The sequence below is a fragment of the Dipodomys ordii genome, unplaced genomic scaffold (assembly GCF_000151885.1).
Source record: "Dipodomys ordii isolate 6190 unplaced genomic scaffold, Dord_2.0 Scaffold37, whole genome shotgun sequence".
Taxonomy (NCBI): domain Eukaryota; kingdom Metazoa; phylum Chordata; class Mammalia; order Rodentia; family Heteromyidae; genus Dipodomys; species Dipodomys ordii.
In genome coordinates, this window is record NW_012267253.1 from 12080844 (window position 1) to 12102329 (window position 21486).

Genomic DNA, 21486 nt, shown 5'->3' on the forward strand with positions numbered 1-21486 from the left:
GTTCCTGAGTTAAGAGGAAATGGCTTAAGTTTTTCACCATTGAGTATAATGCTGGCTGTAGGTTTGTCATATACAGCCTTTATTGTATTGAGGAATGATCCATGGATTCCTAATTTTTCCAAAACCTTCATCATAAAGGGATGTTGGATCTTGTCAAATGCTTTTTCTGCATCTATTGAGATAACCATGTGGTTCTTATTCTTGTTCCTGTTGATTGCAAATTCATTTTTAACTCTTGCTTATGATAAAATTTCTCCAGTCTTTGTGTGCAAGACACATGTGTTCATTAAAAAATACACATCAGCAAAAAGCTAAGCAAAAACTTCATGTCACACAGAAATAGCATGGTTAAGTTTCTGAAATACATATGCATGCATGTATGCACGTGCTCATGCATGCATAAACACACACACAATTTGGAGTTTTATCTTGAATACGTATGTGGACACTAAATATGCTACATTATAACCTGTTAGAGTTTACTACACAATATGGAATGGAGAATTCCATGCATTTATGTGAAACTTTCCAATAGCAAAATCAACCTGGGAAATGGGTCAAAATCCAAAATCCAATGAGATGCTTGTAACAAGAAAGCTACTTACAACAAAACACCATCAGGTAATTAAAAATAAAATGAAAGTCAAAGCTACATCAAAGAATATGGCCAGAAAGAAAGCAGCCAGGTTTCAATATCAGACCAGAAAAACAACAACAACAACAAAAATACGGCCTAAAGCACACAATATAAAAACGGCTGTGAGAATGTCCTTGCATCGAATGCATTATCACAGACTTGTTTCTTACACTTCTTATCTCTTCCCTAAGCCTTTCCAAGCCTTTCCAACTCATCTGCTCCTCATCATTTTGTCTGGGTCCAAATGCCTAACAGGAGTGTCTTTAAATTCCTGGCTAAGCTGAGCTGGTCCTCCATTAAGGTTTCCTTGTGCCTCCTGGTATACACTTTCTTCCAGAGGTTGAGGCTTTCCTTCTGCCTCCTATGATACATCTTCAGGATAATCTTCCTCTGTGTTTAGCATGTTTTGTGGTCTTCCTTCACTTATTTCACAAGGCCTTTGTATGGTGAGTCTTGTTATTATTTCTTTTTCAACAAAGAAATTTGTTGTAAATCCGTGCTTTTACATTCCCCCTCCTCACTTCGATTTGGTTGCATCCAAAATACCAAATCCTTTCAATTCCTCGAAAGAATCTGAACACTTTTCTCCTCCTGTAAAATGGAATAGCCCTAGTACTTATTCTTTAAACTTCATGATCCCCAACACAGTCAGTAACTAAGTTGTACTGATACACATTTTTGTTTAGTTTTTTGTTTTTATTTTTGTTTATTTTTATGTTTATTATTTTTACTGTTTATTATTGCCCCACCTTTGTAAGAATGCTGCCCACATGACATGCAAGATTTCATCCTTTAGCTAATCACAGTATGTATAGTGCCAAAGACACATTGGCACATAATATAGACTCAGAACTTGCTAGATCATGGAGTTATTGAAATGCTGAAATATTTTTAGTACTAAAAACAGCTTAGCCAGAGATCTGTGCATGTTACAGAAATTTGGAGAGAGGAAAACCTTCACAAATTAGCTTTGTTTCAGCAGGGATAGAATGGAGATGAGTATAGGCAAGAGTTTTAATTAAAAGTGCCTACTATTACAATACTGCTGTCCAGAGAGGGGTCCATGTTACCTGTGTAAACAGCACTCAAGCTTCTATTGAGTGAAGCAGTTTAGTCAGTGTATTGAATTTTTTGGTATATTGTAGTACTTTAAAAGGATAAATGCCAGGCACCAAAGGCTGATGCCTACAATCCTAGCTACTCAGAATTATAGTTCAAAGCCAGCCCAGACCGAAAAGTCTGTGAAACTAATGAGAGAAAACCAGAAGTGGTTCTGTGGCACAAGAGGTAGAGCACAATCCTTGAGTGAAGAGAGGCTCAGGAAGAGCTCCCAGGCTCTGAGTTCAAGCCCTAGAACCAGAGGGAGCGGGGGAAGGATAAGCATATTTGCAACATACATTACCTTAATTAAAAGAAACGTATTCATTACCTTATGTATGTACATGAAACCCCTCTGTACATCACCTTGACAATTAAAAATAAAAAAATGTTGTTTTGATTTTCATTTCTTTTATGGCTAGGGAGGTTGAGCATTACTTCATGTGTCTATTAGCCATCCTTCTTTCCTCTTCAGAGAAGTTTCTCTTTAAGTCTTAGGCCACTTATTTATCGGGAAGTTGCTTCTTTGAAGATTTGTTGTTGGGGGATTTAATTTTTTGATTCAAGGTATATTTTAGATATGAGACCCTTGTCCGTTGTATAGCTAGTGAAGATCTTCTCCCAATCTGTGGGCTTTCTATTGATCTTGTTAGCTATGTCCTTTGCCATGCAGAAACTCTGCAATTTCATGCAATCCCATTTGTCCAACCTTTCTTTGATTTGTTGTGTTTCTGGGCCTCTATTAAGAAAATTTCGGCCTGAGCCAAGGAGACCTAGGGTTTCTCCTATTTCATCCTGTAATATTTTCAGAGTGTCTGCTTTGACTCCAAGGTCTTTGATCCATTTGGAGTTGATTCTGGTGCAGGGTGATATATAAGGATCTAGCTTTAGTTTTCTACAAGTTGTTAACCAATTTTGCCAGCATCATTTACTGATTAGGCTGTCTTTCTTCCATTCTCTTGTTTTAGCTCCCTTATCGAAGATTGAATGGCTATAGGTCTGTAGGTTCATTTCTGGGTTTTCAATTCTATTCCATTGGTCCTGAGGTCTGTTCTTGTGCCAGTACCAAGCTGTTTGGATTACTATGGCTTTATAGTAGAGTTTGAAATTTGGTATTGATATTCCTCCAGCACTGTTCTTTCTGTTGAGGATCATTTTTGCTATTCCCAGTCTTTTATTGTTCCATATGAATTTTTGGATTGCCTCTTCTATTTCCTTGCAGAATGAAGTTGGAATTTTGATAGGTATTGCATCGAATTTGTAGATAGCCTTAGGAAGTATTGCCATTTTCATGATGTTGATCTTTCCAATCCAGGAGCATGGGAGTTTTTTTTGCCACTTTCTAAGTTCTGTTTTGATTATTTTTTCAAGTTTTTAAAGTTTTCATCATAGAGGTCCTTCACTTCTTTGGTTAATTCCTAGGTATTTTATTTTTTGTGGGCTATTACAAATGGAGTTGCTTTCCTAATTTCAGCCACATTTTTCTCATTGTTGGCATAGAGAAAAGCCATTGACTTTTGAGGATTAATTTTATACCCTGCTACTTGATGTCGGTATAATTTGTGGTGGGGATGGGGAAAAACAAATCGTTTAAATTGGGATACACAGTGAGATGTACAAGTTGTTATATTGAAAATTAACTTTACAACTTTGGTGGGGGGGAGGAGGATTGGGTGAGGGGGCTAAGGGAGGATGGGAAGGGGAAACAAAGGAGGAGGCTACAGTGCTTGATAAGAAATGTACTCATTATTTTGCCCATGTAATTTTAACCCATCTGAACAGTATTTTCACAATAAAAAATAAGAATAATAAAATAAAACATCAAACCTCTAGACTGGATTCTTGCCCAAAAGATAATATTTTTCTCTACTTGTTTCATCCATTACTTAAGGAACCATACCTCTCTTCTTGTTGCCTCTCATAGAGCCATTCAGAAAATCACCCAACTCCCCAACAGACATTAGGAAAGAAAAGAAAATTAGTCATTTATGTCCAGTAAGTGCTGCTGCAATAGTCTAAAAAGTTCCAATGTTTTTTCATGTGTGTGTATGCTTATGTGTGCCAATACTAGGGCTTAAACTCAGAGCTTAAGTGCTGTCTCTTTGTTGTTTCACTCAAAACTAGTGTTCTACCACAGCTCTACTTCCAGCTTTTTGCAGGTTAATTGCAAATTAGATTCTCACAGACTTTCCTATCCTACCTGGCTTTGAATCACAATTGCTTCCTGAGTAGCTAGGACTATATACATAATTCACCAGTCCCCAGCTAGTTCCTATGCTTGTTATGAAGCAAAAGTTATAAGAAAGGTGGTATGAATTCCAATAACAACAGATACAGGAGGGGATGTGGACAGAAGGAAACCTTACTTCATTGTTGGTGGGAATGTAAACTTGTTGAACCACTTTGGAAAGCAGTATGGAGGTTCCTCAAAAGACTCCACATAGAGCTCCCCTATGACCCACTTTTGGGCATTTACCCAAATGATCACAAAGAAGACCATACTAGAGCTACCAGCACAACTATGTTTATTGCAGCATTATTTACCATAGCTAAGATATGGAACCAACCCAGATGCCCCTCAGTAGATGAATGGATCAAGAAAATGTGGTATATATACACAATGGAATTTTAGGCCGCCATCAGAAAGAATGACATTGCCCCATTTGTTAGTAAATGGAAAGATTTGGAAAAAATCATATTAAGTGAAGTAAGCCAGGCCCAAAGAAACATAGGTCCCATGGTCTCCCTTATTTGCAATATCTAGTATATGTCTGAGACAAGCAGAAAAGGTCAGATAAGTTGATTTTAGGTGAAATGAACACCAAGATAAGTATTCAAATGTTTTTTCTTTCATGTGATTGTTTCTAACATATTTATAAGATGATTTCTTTGTTGCTTGTATGTCCCTCTCCCATGGTATAACCCCTGCTTTCACTGTATTTGATTTTGGTATAATTTGTGGAGGGGAAGGGAAAAAACAAATCGTTTAAATAGGGATAAATGTGGACCCACTGCAACAAGTCATTATGTTGAAAAATGAACTTTACATCTTTGGTTGGGGGCAGGAGATGGGAAGGAATGGGAAGGGGAAACAAAGGAGGAGGCAACAATGCTTGATAAGAAATGTACTCATTATCTTGCCCATGTAATGGTAACTCCTCTGTACAGTATTTTCACAATAAAAAAGAAGGGTGATATGCATGTGATTTTTTTTGTTTCTTTGTGTTCTTCCCCCACTGTATAACTCCTGTTTTCACTGTATTTGATGTCAGTGCCCTGCATCTTGTATATTCACTTCTCTAATTTGGGGAGTGGAAGGGAAAGAACAAAATGCTTAAATGGGGATACAAGTTGGCCCATTGTAACAATGAGATGCATAAGACACAATGTTGAAAAAGGAACATTACAGTTTTGGTGGGTAGGGTTGGGGGAGTGTAGTTGTGGAGGTGGGATGGAAGGAATGATAGAGGGAAAACAAAGGAGATGGTAACAATGCTTGATAGGAAATGTACTCATTACCTTGCTCATGTAACTGTAACCCCTCTGTACAGTGTTTTTACAATGAAAAGCATAAGAAATAAATTTGTAGTACTAGTATATATGTATATCAATCTGTGAGAAAGGAATAGTAATTCAGTAGAGCTTCTTAGATATGAAAAGAATAATAAATGCTTAATAAGTTTGTGAAAATATTCAAAATCAAAAGGATAGTCTGTGTACAAAGTAATGAATTCTAGGTACAGAGACAGAAAATGGAATTGTCTTGGAAGCCTGTACTCAAAAGGAGTGGGGTATGGCCCAAGGGAAAGGGTTGGACAAAAGAGACAGGAAGAGGGGGAGAATACAACCAAGAATTCAATATATATAGGGAAGCAGTGGGCAGGAGAGGGACGGAGGAGAATGTTGAAAGTGGTGACATTGGTCAAAATATATTGTATTCATAAACTGCTTTGTTTAATGCTCACTCCTTTGTATGACTGTAAAAGATAATTTAAAATAATATTTTTTAAAGAAAATGGAATTGTCATCTTAGATGTAATCATGGTTGCCATAATGTTCCAAGTTGGACATATTTACTTTCTAAGGACATAGGACTAAATCTCTCAGCTACATTCTTAAGCTTTTTTTTTTTAAGGAATCCTGCCTGAAACTCCCATCATGCTGTACTTCATCATATATTATTGAGAGTTAGACTAATTGATGTGACAAACCAAAGGAGGATATTTTTAGGAGAGGATCACAAAGGCCCAATAGCTATGTGCATAGGATCACATAAAATAATAGTTATCTAAATAAACTCCAAGAAATGGAAACAAGAGTTTTTTTTATTGTTTTTGCTTATGCTTTTTTTTTCTTTTCTCCTATGTTGTTTTGTTTTCTGTACCTTTTGACTTGAATGTAAATTTCTCTTCTTTGGGGAAGATAAGGAGGGAGCTCAGAAATGGAGGAACAAAGGGTAAACCAATGAAGCAATGGTACTCACTAGATGCTATATTGAAAATGGTCTATACAGCTTAGGTGGAGGGAAGAACAATAGAGAAAAACTGCAAGAGAGTGAGGGAAGGGGTGACACTGTTCAAAAAGAAATGTCCTCATTACCTGGCTTATGTAACTGTAACTGATCTGTTCATCACCTTTACAAAAAATTAAAAGTACTCAACATGAAACTACATCAACCTTCCTAGGTCACCAGTACTCTCAAGTCAAACTATAATGGTGTTAATGGTATTCAACAATCTCCATTCTTTCCCCCCTCCCTCTTTTTTAGCATTTACCATTTAACTTATTTATTATGCTTTCATGATGCATTTTTCAGCTGACAGTGCTAGGAGGGATTTTGTTTATATTAACTTCCAACAGGGAAAATACTATTATACAATCTAATATTTTGTTGAAATTAAATTTAATCACTTTCTTCATCAAAATAACTATTTACTGCATAATGAAATTCCATGAATGCCATATCAGCTGTATTATAAAGACAAGCATAAATCAACAAAATGACATCAAATTTGTGCAGATTAAAATAATTCTTGAGAACATTTTGAAATACTTAAAGCTATTAGAAAATGATCAAGTTTCTCTTAGAAACTTCTTATTTCAGCAGAAAAAAAATGTCTAGAGGTTGCTTAAGTCATCTTTTTGCCTCTGGCTAGGATTCTCCAAAGTACAATGTCCATCAAAAAATAAAAAAATCAAAAAAACATGCCTGGAATCTTGACAAGAAGATGAAGAAAGGGAACTTTACTGCTTTATTCAGTAACCAACTAGAATAGTCTCTTTTTCCTTTGGGGAGTTGGGGGTTGGAAACTGTCCCTTAGTTTGGTTACTCAAACCTGGCACTCTACCATTGAGTAACAGCTCCACTTCTGGCTTTTGGGTGATTAATTGGAAGGAAGAGTCTCAACAGACTTTTCTACCTGGGCTGGCTTCAAACCGTGATTCAGATCTCAGCCTCCTGAGTAGCTAGGATTGCAGACATGAGCTACCTGGGCCCAACAAAAGCATCCAATTTCAAAAAATAATGCCCCTCATTGAGGTCATGCCAGTTTTAACTGCTGGTTTTATTTAGAAGGTTCCAATTACTAACATTGCATCACATTTGAAACAAAGATATATAAAACATTTTAGGTGCTTAAGAAACTTCAAATATTTAAAGCAAAAAGGAAAGGAAATTAAAGTATAGTTGGTAAGATTCTGAGGAAGGGATACATTTCACATAATAAAGTGAGAAATTAGTGAATATAAACAGAAAAAACAAATAATGTACAGATGAGTTCTGTGCACTTGGCAGGCACCCAACAGCTGGTGTTCTAGCCCACTGTTAGATATTCTATAAAACTGTCTCCACATGAATAAATATGCTCAGCAACAGTCTTTCACACAGCATGGCTTGGAGAGGAATGAACAATTAAGAGTAGCAGTTAGTCATTGTCACAAAATCACCAATACCTTGTTAGACACACACATATTCAGTGCACAAGGTGACCAATAATTTTGCTTTCAATTGCTTTAAATTGAGTTTGTGAACCATCTTACCTCATTAATGACTGATACAAGGTAGGAGAAATAAACACCAACTCTACACATGATTTAGGCCTTAGATAGGAAACTCGTGTCACAGTAATATGCTCTTCTTCTAAAATTACTCAGGAAATCAAATCCCTAACAATGAAACCAAACCTTCTCCTTACTGCTACACAAGTACAGAGGTTTTCTTTTTGGATTATATTTGTATCATAGTCAGATAACAGAGCAAAGCCTGCTCCACCATTTTGAAGGCCATTCAAGTTTAAAAGACTAATACTAGTTAGATTGACTTCTCCCTTTGGTCATTAGGACAACAACCAGAAGCTCTTCTATTTTGATTCATCACTCTACCACTTTTGACATTGAACATTCACCTTAGATAAATACTTGACCATCCTGTTGCTAAGAAACAATAGGACATGACTGATATACACATAAACTTGTGCCCTTTTCCAACTATAATTCTGATAAATGATGCTAATAAAAGGTTGAGAATAATGATTATACTAAAAGATTAGGAAGAACCACCTACATTCCTCATGGCACAAAGAATAAAAAAGATACATAGAAAGCATAATGCTGAATTTCTACATGAATGTGACTTCTACAAGTTGGAAGCTAGCCAGTTTTCAGACACAACATTCAAAAGAATCATGCCGATGTTAGAAATTTTCTCCTGCAATTTGGTTGTCCAAACCACATGAAAAGAACTCTCTCTGTCTTGGAGTGTCTTCTGAGAGCATGTAGCATGTGGTAGTTCAAAGTATACTTTCAGCTGCTAAACACACCCTCACTTAGCTTCAATATAAAAATGTCTATAGGGAAATATGGTTCCAGCAGTTGGCTGATGGACAGAATAGATGAACTAAATAATTTTGTATTTCAGAGGCAAAAAACAAAGGGACTTAGAGAGGAAAACATTTATTGTTAAAGAATATGCATGGGTTGCATTTCAGAAGACAGATTTTGATAGTTCTCTTCTCTGGAGGCTCCTAATCTTCAATTCTTCACTTTCTGTCTCAGACTAGCTCCCAATAGTCTGCTGTGAGAAATTCTCACTTATTCATACAGAGATCTATTTTTCCCTCCTTTTTGTCTTTTTCCCCCTGAATACTGTTCCCCAAAGAAATCCCCTTTATTTCTATTTCTGTAAGTCAAGAAGGGCTATAAGCCTTTCTTTAAAATGCATCTTACCCAGAAGTAATGACATAAAATGCAAAAACCACCATCTCATTCGCCATTTTAGAGTATGCCTATGCTCTCCTGAGGTTAGATTTGTTGACAAGCAACTCAAAATTAGAGAGGAAAAGAAACCATTGTTTTAATAGATACTCGCTGACAATTGGTCAGATAATCATCTATTCACACCACAAAGTCTGAGATATTTCTTCCCTGTGTACAACTTCTATTAAAAATCAAATGATCAGTGATAGCTTCCCTTTCTTTTCTAAAATGTAACTCTTCTAAAATAAAGAAAACATTTTTACTGGATCTCTACAATTTATTTCTTTAACTTCCAATATCATTTGCTGCTTGAGTCACTGAGATATGAGTACACACTAGCTTACGCAATATGTCTCTTGTTCTCATTTTATCTTTCCAATTAAACTACAGACACTTCAATAGTAGAGATTATATGGAACTCCTCATAGCATTTTCCAGTTTAAATTAGAAAACTGGCTCTAACCCTACCTAACTCTAGCCTTTAACCCTAAACTTGCACCGTTTATTAGTTAATAAATTTTATGAAGTTAATTTTTAAACTTCATTAAATTATTTAATTAATATTATTATAACATTGAGTCTATAGTCTTACTCTTTTTTCATCGAGGCTACTCATTTGGAGTTACTCATGTTCTTCCATTTTAGTAATTTCCAAAAGATCAGTTTGGAGGAAAAAAAAAGATCAGTTTGGGTTATTTGGACTTTCCTTCCCTCAGCGATCTTCTGTTCTGGGTTTGGGTTTTTTTGTTTTTGTTTTTTGGTCAGTTGTGGGGTCTGAACTCTGGGCCTGGGCGCTGTCCTTCAGCTCTTCAGCTTAAGGTTAGCGCTCTACCATTTGTTCTACAGTGCCACTTCCGGCTTTTTCTGTTTATGTGGTGCTGAAGAATTGAATCCAGGGCCTCATGCATGCAAGGCAAGCACTCTACCACTGAGCCACCTTCCCAGCCCATCCTGTTCTGTTACTATTACCTCAATATAATTGGCTAATAAGCCAATATTTTCTTTTTATAAACATTTTTTTTCCTTTGGTCGGTCTTGGGGCTTGAACTCTGGGCCTGGGCACTGTCCCTCAGCTCTTCAGCTCAAGGCTAGCACTCTACTACTTAAGCCACAGTGCCACTTCCGATTTTCAGGTGGTTTATTGGAGATAAGAGTATCATGGACTTTTCCTGCATGGGCTGGCTTTGAACTGCAATCCTCACATCTCAGCCTTCTGAGTAGCTAGTATTACAGGTGTGAGCCCCAGCACCTGGCCTCTTAAAATTACTTTTAATAACTAATAAACTGTGTCTATGAAACTTTAAAATGCATAAGGACATACCTGATATAATACCTATTTTACAGTGTGCCCCCCCCCAGAGAATAAAATAATGTCTAGGACTAATTCAATGACTGAGGCAGGTTTAAATAGAGCCATCCAAGGGCCAGCAGAATGAGATGAACTGATGCATAGTTATATGGCAAAAAGGGCATTGCTAAATTAATCCAATAAGTGTAATTAAAAAAGTACAATGAGAACAAGAGAGAGACAGATTGTATGAGACAGTGAATGTAGAAAGCTGTGAAGCAAAAAAGAAATTTTAAAAAAGTTAAACTTCTTAAAAAAAATGAGGAGCCAGGACATATTCTCAGAATTCAAAAATCATGTTTTTTTCTGGATCCTAAGGGAGGAGACTTTAAGTAACCTAAATAAATTAAAGCAATTCTCCTTTTGCTTATGGGAGTCCTAAGGGAATGGATTATAAAACAAAGGTAAAAAAATTAGAGCAGTCCCATTAGCTCTATTTCTGTGTATAATGCCCCAATATTTGTGTGCAAAATTGCCCATTCTGTCATCTTAATTCAGATTAAATAAAGAGCAATATCTTAAATTGTTTTTTTTTTAAAAAGCAAAGGTCTTTCTTTGAAAGAAACATACCTTTGTTGTATTTTGTTCTCAATTTAAAGACAGAGAAATAGGGCAAGATTGCAGAATATAGTAAATAAAATTTTTAAATGGTTGCTCTAATAATACCAATGGGCAAACAACTAAAATTGTCTAAAGGATATATGTATGCATATATATATATATATATATGTATAATGTGAATTTATAAAAGCATACTACTTTGATCTGTTAGTGTTAATAGGGCTTTTAAGGATGTTATAAGATCATATTAACCCCAGGTATTTAGAATTCAATACCATTTGAATCTTATGACCCAGCTAAAGCAACCATGACTAAAGGGAATACAGTTTAAAATTGTAGCCCTGGAGTGACGGTCACCGGAATAGCCATAAAGATTTTTAAAGCAAAGTCATATTTCTTCAAATAACTTGCTTGCTTTCAAGAAAGAGCTCCTGGCCTAGCATCAGAAGGATAATGCAGGATGGAGTTAAAGACACCAATCCCTACAGTCAGACTGAGTTTAAATCCTATGTATCACCCTTAGATATACCACCATAGTGGACGTAATACTTCAAATCACCTGTGTGACTTCTCCTCTAAAAACTAAGAGTAATAATAGTACTTACTGCACCAAGGATGTAGCACAGGGCAGACCGTTTGTCTGACATGCTTGCCTGACTGTAAGTTGAAATCTCAGAGTATAAATAAATAAATAATAGCACTTTCTCTTTAGGGTTACTGTGATGACTACAGAAACTATTGTGCGTAGTGCTGACATTATTATATTCATGACATCATTACCACTGGATCCTGGTGGAAAGAGAAAGTTAATTTTCAAGCTATCTGACTGACATCCATCGAGTGTTGCCTGATCCACTAAATGCTAGTGTTGTTTCAAAGACAGTCCCTCATCCAGTGGCTGTGTTGCATGCTGCATCTGCAATCAGCCTGTCAGATGATAACTCCAAACAAACAGCTGATTGTCTTCTAGATCCATGTAGTCTTGTTGCACTGTCATTTTTTATTCTTCTTCTCTTAATGAAACCCCTAAAACTATTGAACTAAAAGGAGAATCCCTAACCTTTGTTTACAGATGATTCCCCTTGATATTTCAATCCCAGTCAGAAGTAGTGGGCCACATCCTGTCTGTCATCTTGGTAAAAGGTTTGTTAGGAAATCGACAGTATTGAAAATAAAGATTTGAGGGGCTGGGAAGGTAGATCAGTGGTAGAGCGCTAGCCTTTCATGCATGAGGCCCTGGGTTTGATTCCCTAGCACCACATAAGAGAAAAAGCCGGAAGAGGTGCTGTGGCTCAAGTGGTAGTGCGCTATCCTTGAACTGAAGAGCTGAGGGACAGTGCCCAGGCCCAGAGTTCAGGCCTCATGACCGGACCCCCCCCAAAAAAAAACAACGAAAATAAAGATTTGATACAAAAAGAGAAGTTGAAAGAGAGTTATCTTCTTCTAAGAAAATCCTCCTTTGATCTCGCTGAATGTCGAGACTTATATAATTTACCATATCCCAGTGCATCGTATTGTCTTTTATCATGCAATGTGTTTATTTGTAGATATATAGGCACATTCTAGTTAGCTACAAATGAAGGAAATCATGTAGCCTATATTTTTATGGGTCTGTCTTACTTCACGTAATATAATTTTTTCTAAGTCTTTCCAGTTCCTTATGAATGGTACAATATCATTCTTTCTGATAGAAGATAAGAATTTCATTGTGTATATATACTACATTTTCTTGATCCATTTGTCAACTGAGGGGCCTCGGTGTTGATTCCCTGTTTGGTCTATAGTAAACAATACTGCAATAAACATGGTTGTTCTGGTAGCTTTAGTATGGCCTTGTTTGTGGTCTCTTGGTCAAATGCCCAGGAGTTGAAGGCTCAATAGCTATGTGCATAGGATCATGTAGATAATATTTATCAAAATGAACTCCAAGAATGGAAACAAAAGCTTGTTTGTTTTACTTCACTGTTTTTGTTTACTGTACCTTTTGTCTTGTTTGGAACTTTATCTGTTTGGGGGAGGATAAAAGGGGTACAGAAATGGTGGGGCAATGGTGGACAAATGCAGCAGTGAAACTCACTAGACACTATGTTAAAAATGAATGATACAGGGGCTGGGAAGGTGGCTCAGTGGTAGAGCACTTGCTTTGCATGCATGAGGCCTTGGGTTCTATTCCTCAGTACCACAAAAGCAGAAAAAGCAAGAAGTGGCACCTTGGCTCAAGTGGTAGAGCACTAGCCTTGAGCTGAAGAGCTGAGGGACAGCACCCAGGCCCAGAGTTCAGGCCTCATAACTGACAAAAAAAATGATACAGCTTATGGGTGAAAGTGGGAGGGAAAACCTGGGAGAGAGTGAGGGAGAGGTGATGTTGTCCTAAAACAAATGTACTTATTACCGGACTTACATAACTGTAACCCTTCTGTACATCATTTTTACAATAACAATAGAAATATATTTTTAAGAAAGGAAGAGGGTGTATACAATTAAAGTACATTCATATGAATGTGCAGAAATATGATGTAAACCCTTACTATGTCAGAGACCTGTAGATGACCTGACAACATGGGCACAGCGTATCCAGGCATTCCATTCTATGTGAGTGTTCCTCAACAGATACTGTCAGCCAGAGACTTTCAGTCTTTAGGCAGATGATTGATCCATTCTATAAATGGAAATATCTTGACACTCTGATTCTTCTGCAAAGATAAAAATGGAGATTATAAAAAGTCTCAATATAATAAACTTCCCAATATATGATTGATCAGACCACTCTGTAACTGCAGAGTAACTAATCTTCCACAAGCAGAGATCAGTGCAGAAGTGGACCCCGGTATCCTGACTAGAGAGAAGTTGGTCAGAGTTCATGGCTTTTTCATTCAACTATCAGGAAGTTTTGTTTTTCCTGAACTAGCTGTCCCTGTCTACCATGTTTCTTCCAGTAATGTTTCTTCAGTATCAGGCTATCTAAAATCAAACTACTTCTTACTGTGGAATTTAATAGCAAAACTAAAGCAATTTGGTTTATAACCTTGGCATTGAAGACTTCAAAATCAGCAGTTGTTATGAAGGATGAAAAAGGCCTTCAAAAAAGTACTAGCTATGGAACAGCATACCACCAGATGGTTGCATTCTGTCTCCCTGGAGTTAGGATATGTATACTAAGAAGTAGTATGTATTTTTTTGGTTGAGTCTTATCTCTACCAAAAGTGATTACTACGTGAAAAGTCATTAGGTTTTTATACTAATTATTTATTCTAGTAGCAATTATAAGCTATTTATTATTGTATACTATATAATATTGTTTCCCATGCTGTATTTTTACAAACCATTACCTCCTATGCATATATAGTAAACTATTTTGGAATTTGGGGAAATCAACATGCTTGGATAGGTTTTTTTTTATCACAGACCTTTTCTGTCTGTAATATAGCATTAGGCTTTGTGAATTTTCTTCCCTGTTTTATTTGATCGTAAACCTTATTTATTTTTTTGAGCTGTTTTGCTTATATTATTGTGCTACAGGGAATCTTTCAGTGGAAAATTTGAGCAGGTGTTTCAAATAAGTCTATCTAGCTAGGACTCAGTCAAGTAAGTGGTGATAATGAAACATTGTGGTTGTATTCATAAAGAAATAGAAAGTTTTGCAATAAAAATGTCTTGGATGAATAGATTTGGTAGATTTTTCTATTAACATGATGCTCAGTGGAAATCTATAGTTTTGAGAAAGTGAGTGTCTAGAAGTTAAAAATTATCAAGAAAAGGACAGACATATCCTCACATACCTAGTATCTTCAATGACTCATAGTCAGATCAAAACAGGAAAAAATATGACAGTGTATTCATAGAAATTTAATTGGGGTTTAAGCATTTAACATTCATTTAACAGTTTTCAAGAAAATATTGGAAATTTAATCTCTCTCTTACAATCAAGTATAAAATATTCAATTAATATTGATATTAGAATAGAAATAAGTTGATCAACAGATTTGTCTAATACATTATATAGGACCATCTGTAAAATAACGGTTTATTGGTTTCCATATTTTCAGAACATTTTGAAGCAAAGAGATAGCATTTAATTCTCATAAATAGACAAGCTACCAAGTGAAGAAATGGAACTGTCAATCTTCAACTGGGGTCTGAAGATATAAAGGTAACTAAATGAACAATGGTGCTCGATTTTATTTGTTTTTCTAAGACTGGAGAAAAGCTGGAGAAATCTGAGTGATAGGCATGAAACATTGCTTACAAATGAACAGGGACTTCAAACCCATGCACTGAAGGAAGTTTTGATTTTTGTCCCTAGTGGGAGGAAATGAATGAACATTTAGTATCATTGTGGATCTCAACATCATGACATTTTAAACAAGTGATGTTTGTAGAGCCTGTCCTTTGACAAAAGCATTGCTTAATTTATCCTTCCATTCTCTTTTCTTTGCCTATAAAATTCTTCTTTTAATATTCTAAGATCTATCAGTATTATTTTAAGAGTTAAATACCTCCCAAGTTTTCCCAAATAGAATGAATATGTGTTTGAATCAAAAATAATGTCATTTAAAATAAGCTACTAGAAATAGTTATTTCACACAACAAAATTATCACATAATATGAGCAGTTATCATGGGCTTCTTTTGCAAATACATTTTTTTCAAGGTTTTTACTCACTCACAAGGTAACTATTTTTTTCATTCTCTCCCTCCCTCTTTTCTCTCCCTCTCTCACATTCTCTCTTTTTCTCTGTCTCTCTCTGTCTCTGTCTCTGTCTGTCTCTCAACATTTGGCTCAACCATATATAGAATAGGAGTAAAACAATATTGCTCTCAGGGTAAGTTTTAGATTTTCTCATCAAAATTTGAACAGAAATTAAATGATACCTTGTTATATTATTCTGATCCAGAGGCCAATAGAAGCCCTAATGCAAGAAGAACAAAACGTTTGATCTGTTATTCACACAATCCTACAACTTGCTAGAAATATTTTCTTTCTTATGAAATATGTTTTACTGGACTAAGAAGTAGGTAACTGTCACATAGTTAGGCAATTGCGTGTTTAGAGTTGCCTTAAAATGAGTCTGCCTGAAGGTGAAGGTGCCAAGCACAGAGACACTTTCTTTACAATTAGTACACCAACATGAGAAAGGTCAACGAAAATAGTATTGTTGCTCACATTCTTCTCACTGTCCAACTGGGAGAGTGAGTGAGCATACATGTGCACATATATGCAAGTGAGTGAGAGCATGTGAGTGAGTGTGTGGGACTTGTACAAAAGCAGAAGTCATTTTTGCTTGTTTTTCTTTACTTCATGAACAATAGTTTACTTAGAAACAGGTGGGAAATTATATCCAGGCCTGATATTAGGAATACACCACAGTAAATAAAAGCACCACAGAATAAGATTTTATACAGACTTTACAGATTTCCCACATACAACTTTTGTTCATTTTTCTAAAAACAATCTAAACCTATTATACTTCTCAAGCTGTAGCTTCTGAAAGAACCAGCTTAGGAATCTATGAGAAAAGATTGAATAATTCTCCTCATTCAAATGGGTTATTTATCCCCTAGGAATTGGATGAACCCTTCCTAACTCACTAGGCCACAATTAAACCCAGAAAACTAAAATATTGATATTCATTAGAACAAGATATCTACCACACAAGGAGGAAAATAATTATTGTGATTATAGAAAATCTCCTTTACATTGTTTCTTCTCTAGATACTACTAAATAGTCCTGCTCATAAAAAGCAAGAAATAGAAGCAAATGAAAATCCATCAAAGGCATCTTTAAATATCTACCTCAAATATCTACTGCCTAATAAGTGTAGGCAAATAACCAATGTCAAAAATTAATGTCAGTAATACCACTCAATAATGATCTGCTTGAGCAAAATAGCCTAAAATGTGTTTGCTTTAAGGAAAATAAACACTATTTCCTTAAAATAAATAGCAATAGAAATTACAGTGGTGAAAAACATTTATTATCTGTCCTGCAGAAGAGTTAGAGATTTACAAAATCTTAATTCACTCAACTGTTTAAGACAGATACAAATCTTCATTTCATAACAGAGAGCACACATAGTAAATATTAAAGCAAATCATCCAATGCTATACAATTGAAAAACAGTGAAGCTATGGCTAAATCATCATTCTTAAATATTATGCTACACTGCTTTACCTATACATGTTACTCTGTGCTTTATAAAATAACATACTTGAACAGATAATGCCTTAAGTCAACTGAATCTTGTAGTAAGAGGCCATTTCCCATGTTACTCACTTTTATGAAAATATAATGCTGAATCTCTTCTATTGAAGGAGTTGGGTTTATTTTGCCTTTCCTTGAATGTGTGCAAGTCTTCACTTACAACACAGTGACCTTATGTGAATTCTAAAGATATATGATTAAAAGTTATTCAGCTTCTTCAAAAATGCTCCACCTCAGAACCCAGTGAGTATGCCATAAAGCAGTCATAGGACATGACTGTGGTCTTAATAAAGTGCCAGCTGGCTTCCAACATAAAGAAATGAACACGTCTTTAGATGACTATCCCGTATCATTTGAGTTGCCCCAGATGACATCATATGGAAATGAGACAAACTGGGCCCCCAAACTTTGTACAAGTTTCAAGCCTTTGAGCAAACTATGGCTTACTATGTTAAGCCAACAATTCTGGGGTCAGTGTGTTGCACAGCAATATATAGCTTGTATTATCTATCTTCCCAGTACCGTATTTTCTAAATAAGAAAATGCATATAAATTCATATTGTGGAAAACTATATATATCATATGATTGTTTTGGGTATAATTGCTTTGTGAAGTCATTCTGAATTATTACTCTTGTCTCAATATCCTCTACTTTTAGTACTGAAAGTGTAGTCCTGGAACCAGCAGCATCAGTTAGATCTGAGAATTTATTAGAAATGCAGAAGCTAAGGGCTGGGAATGTGGCTTAGTGGCAGAGTGCTTGCCTACCATGCATGAAGCCCTGGGTTTGATTCCTCAGTATGACATAAACAGAAAAGGCAGAAAGTGGGCACTGTGGTTCAAGCAGTAGAGTGCTAGTCTTGAGCAAAAGCAGCTCAGGGACAGTGGCCAGGCCCTGAGGTTCAAGCCCCAGGACTGACTAAATAAATAAATAAAATGCAGAAGTGAAGTCCCACCCCAGACTTACTGAGTGAAGACTCTATTTAAATAAGATGGAGGGGTGATTTATGGGTATATTAAAATTCAAGAGGCATGTGTGTGGATCATGTGTAGAGGCCTGTAATTTCTACTGATGGCGCTGTCCCTCAGCTCTTCAGCTCAAGTCAAGTGCTCTACCACTTGAGCCACAGTGCTACTTCCGGTTTTATGGTGGTTTATATTGGAGATAATAGTCTAATGGACTTTCCTGGCTGGCTTTAAACTGCAATCCTCAGTTCTCAGCCTCCTAAGTAGCTAGGATTACAAGCGTGAGCCCCCAGCCCCCCCCCCCCCCGCAAGGTGTGTAATTTCTATGTAAAGCAAGAACATGATTGAGCAAATGTGATGGTTGGAATAACTGGGAGCCACCACTCCTGGTTTACTCAAACAGAACTGTGGATCCAATAAGGAACACTCTGCATTTTCATGGGAAAATTCATGAGAAATGTAAACCTTCAAAAGCTCTGTCTCTCTTTCAAGATGAGTGGAAGGCTGACAGAGGCAACCCAGCATGATCTGACAGATGCGATATGTCAGATGGATGAGTGGAAAGGGAGAAAAAGTATTTCAAAGTACCTGATTGTAGTTTCTTCACAAAAAAACCATCTTTTGGCTAATTTTCTAGAGTCTAATACCTTCCAAATGTGTTTGGATGGAGGTTCACAATTACAGTGTTTTGCAGACAATTGCCTAGCTGAATTGCCAATTAGCTGCATGGGTAAAAGCAAGCATTCTTGTCTGTATTTGTTGCTAATTAAAAGTGCTGGTTTGGGAAATGAGTATAAGCCCTGATAAAGATACTAGATGAGATCGCTACCTCTTCCAATTCAATTTAACCTGGTCTGTCTACTCCAAGATGTCTAATTAAATCTGAACTTCTAATTTCCTCTTATCTTTAATCTAAATATTACTTTATGTATTTTTTTAACTTGGAAAAGGTGAATTAATAAGACTTGCAAGACTTGTAGATATTAACAGTGTTATAAATGACTTAAAAAAAGCATGAGGCCTAAAACAGCATACATGTCTTGATGTAGAAGAGACCATCCACCCTCAAAAATTTTACTAAAGTGAGTCTTAAAACATAATATCTTCATTAATAATAGTAGTAATAGTAAACTTCGCAGCTAATGGATATTTAAAGCTTAATGGTTGTCCCACTCAACTGCTCAATTAGCATATTTTCAATTATCTTGATCAATGTCACCTCTTGGACCATTCTCACCCACCTCTCCCTTATCTGCCCCTTCCCTCACTTTTCTCAATTTTGTAGGATATAGATTGGATCTTGACTGCAATTTCCCCCTCCTCCTCTCTGTACTCATCTACCCCTTTCCCATTGGCCCTACCTTATCCCTTTTGAGTACTTGTTTTCTGGTTTGTTTGTTTTTTTTTTGCTGAACTTTGACTTTGGCTTTCAAAGGAATTATGTTATTTGATTTCTCCCTGGAATCTTGCTTTGGTTTTGGTGTTAGTATGTCATGAATCCAGGGCTTTGTGCTTGCTAGGCAGGTACTCTGTCATTTGAGGTGTGCCTCTAGCCTTTTGTGCTCTAGTTATTTTTGAAATCAGGTCTTACTTTTTACCCAGGCTGTCCTGGGCCACCATCTCCTCTTCATACTTCCTGCTGCAGCTGGCAAGGTGGGCACATACCATCACACCTAGATTTCTCTGTTGACATGGGATCTCACAAAAGTTTTATCTAGGCTGGACCTGGAGTCCTCTGATTTTTATCTCCTGAGTAGCTAGGATTACAGTTCTTAAGATGCTAATATTTGACTAGCAGACATTTGTATTCTCTCTGTTAGATGAAGAAGTTACAATATAAAGAGCACAGAGATTTATACCAGGTAATATCACCACTTAACTGTTTTATGATGATGTATCTTTGTGGGAAACAACAAAGATGTTAATTTTAGGTCTAAATTATACCAGAAAATGCTGTATGATGTAGAACCACACTCTCTAGCAAACTATCTAATAGAACATTCTTCAACTATGGGAATGATCTTAATTTACCCAGCCCAGTGTGGTAATTATTACTAATATGTGGTTATTAATCAAAGGGCTTCTATGACTAAGTAACTGATCTTAGGGCTTATCCAATGCAATAAAATTAACTTCAGTCCTAAGAGCAGAATCATGAAGGGCTAAGAGCCAGGTTTTGGAAATCCAATTGTCCAACAATACTTTTCAAAACACTTTCAAACAAACCACCTGTGTATTCTGACATACAGAAATTCCAGAATACAAAGAAAAGGAGGATAGAATCACTTCAGGCCAAAAGGATAGGAGTCATGGGTCAGGGCTTCAGTCTTAGACATTGCTATCACACTTGAAAAATAAAGATGTTGGAATCAATATGCCTTTTCCAGTATAGAATTGTATGATTTTAACAAGAATTCAACTGGTCTCTCCCTATCTCTTTTTTCCCTATCTCTTTTCAGTTACTTATCTCCTCTCTCTTTAATATTATCTTCAGGTTTCTTCTAACCTCGCCAAATTCACAAGCAGCATTTCCAATCTGCAATTTCATGTTCCCTCTCATAAGCCAATTAAGGATCATTTTATTGTGGTTATAATTTTCCACTTTAGAAGAGCCAGGTAGCATACTTCTCCAACTGCTGAAATATGGCAAAAGCAATTAATTCAAAGCATGACTTTTGTTCTTCCTATTCTCTTGTCCTTTCTGTCATGAATCACAGTTATTTGCACTTGGTACTTATACTCTTGTTGCCTTAGGATGTTCTAAGCTTTAAATTTTTTTTACAACAGTCTCTTCTACAGCTACACTAAGAAATATGCTCTATGCTTTAGGCAACTCTCCTTTTTCTTACTTCACATTAAATGCAAAATGGAAATAATGATATAAAATCTTCCCTTTCTTGATAACTTCTTCAATTTTACTAGGGCTACTTTTCTTTCATCTATATTTCAAATACACTTGTAATATCTTTTCCTTAGTAAAATAAAAAAATTCCATCTGCACAACAGACATATATTTTCTTGTCTTTAATTATCCTTTGTTTTTATTCACCTTGCATCCTATCAGTTTTATTAGATTAAAAATAAATAGGTATCCATCAGTTTCTATCATTTGAGTTGCTTTTGCTTTTCTGCTAGCAATCAGATTAAACTCACTTTTTCTGAAGTTTGCATCTCTTTCAATTGAGGAAATGTGCAGGGGATTTAAAAGAATTTTGACTTTTTTTCACTTTTGAGGACAGATTTTCTACAAGGTACCATATCCAATGAAACCTATTGAGGGTAGTCATTTTTAAAAGTCAACATTCAGGTCATAAACTGAAATGCAGCAAATCAAGATGGTATGAGGCTACATAGGAGATTGGTTAAGAATATAAATACTACTAAAGCCATATTTCAAAGGACAAACTTTAAAATCACTTC

General features: G+C 36.1%; 1 pseudogene; it reads right to left on the bottom strand.

Annotated features, from left to right (window-relative positions):
- Window positions 1-1702, bottom strand: part of LOC105986813 — a 62160-nt pseudogene extending 60458 nt beyond the window's left edge.
- Between the last annotated feature and the right edge of the window lie 19784 nt (window positions 1703-21486).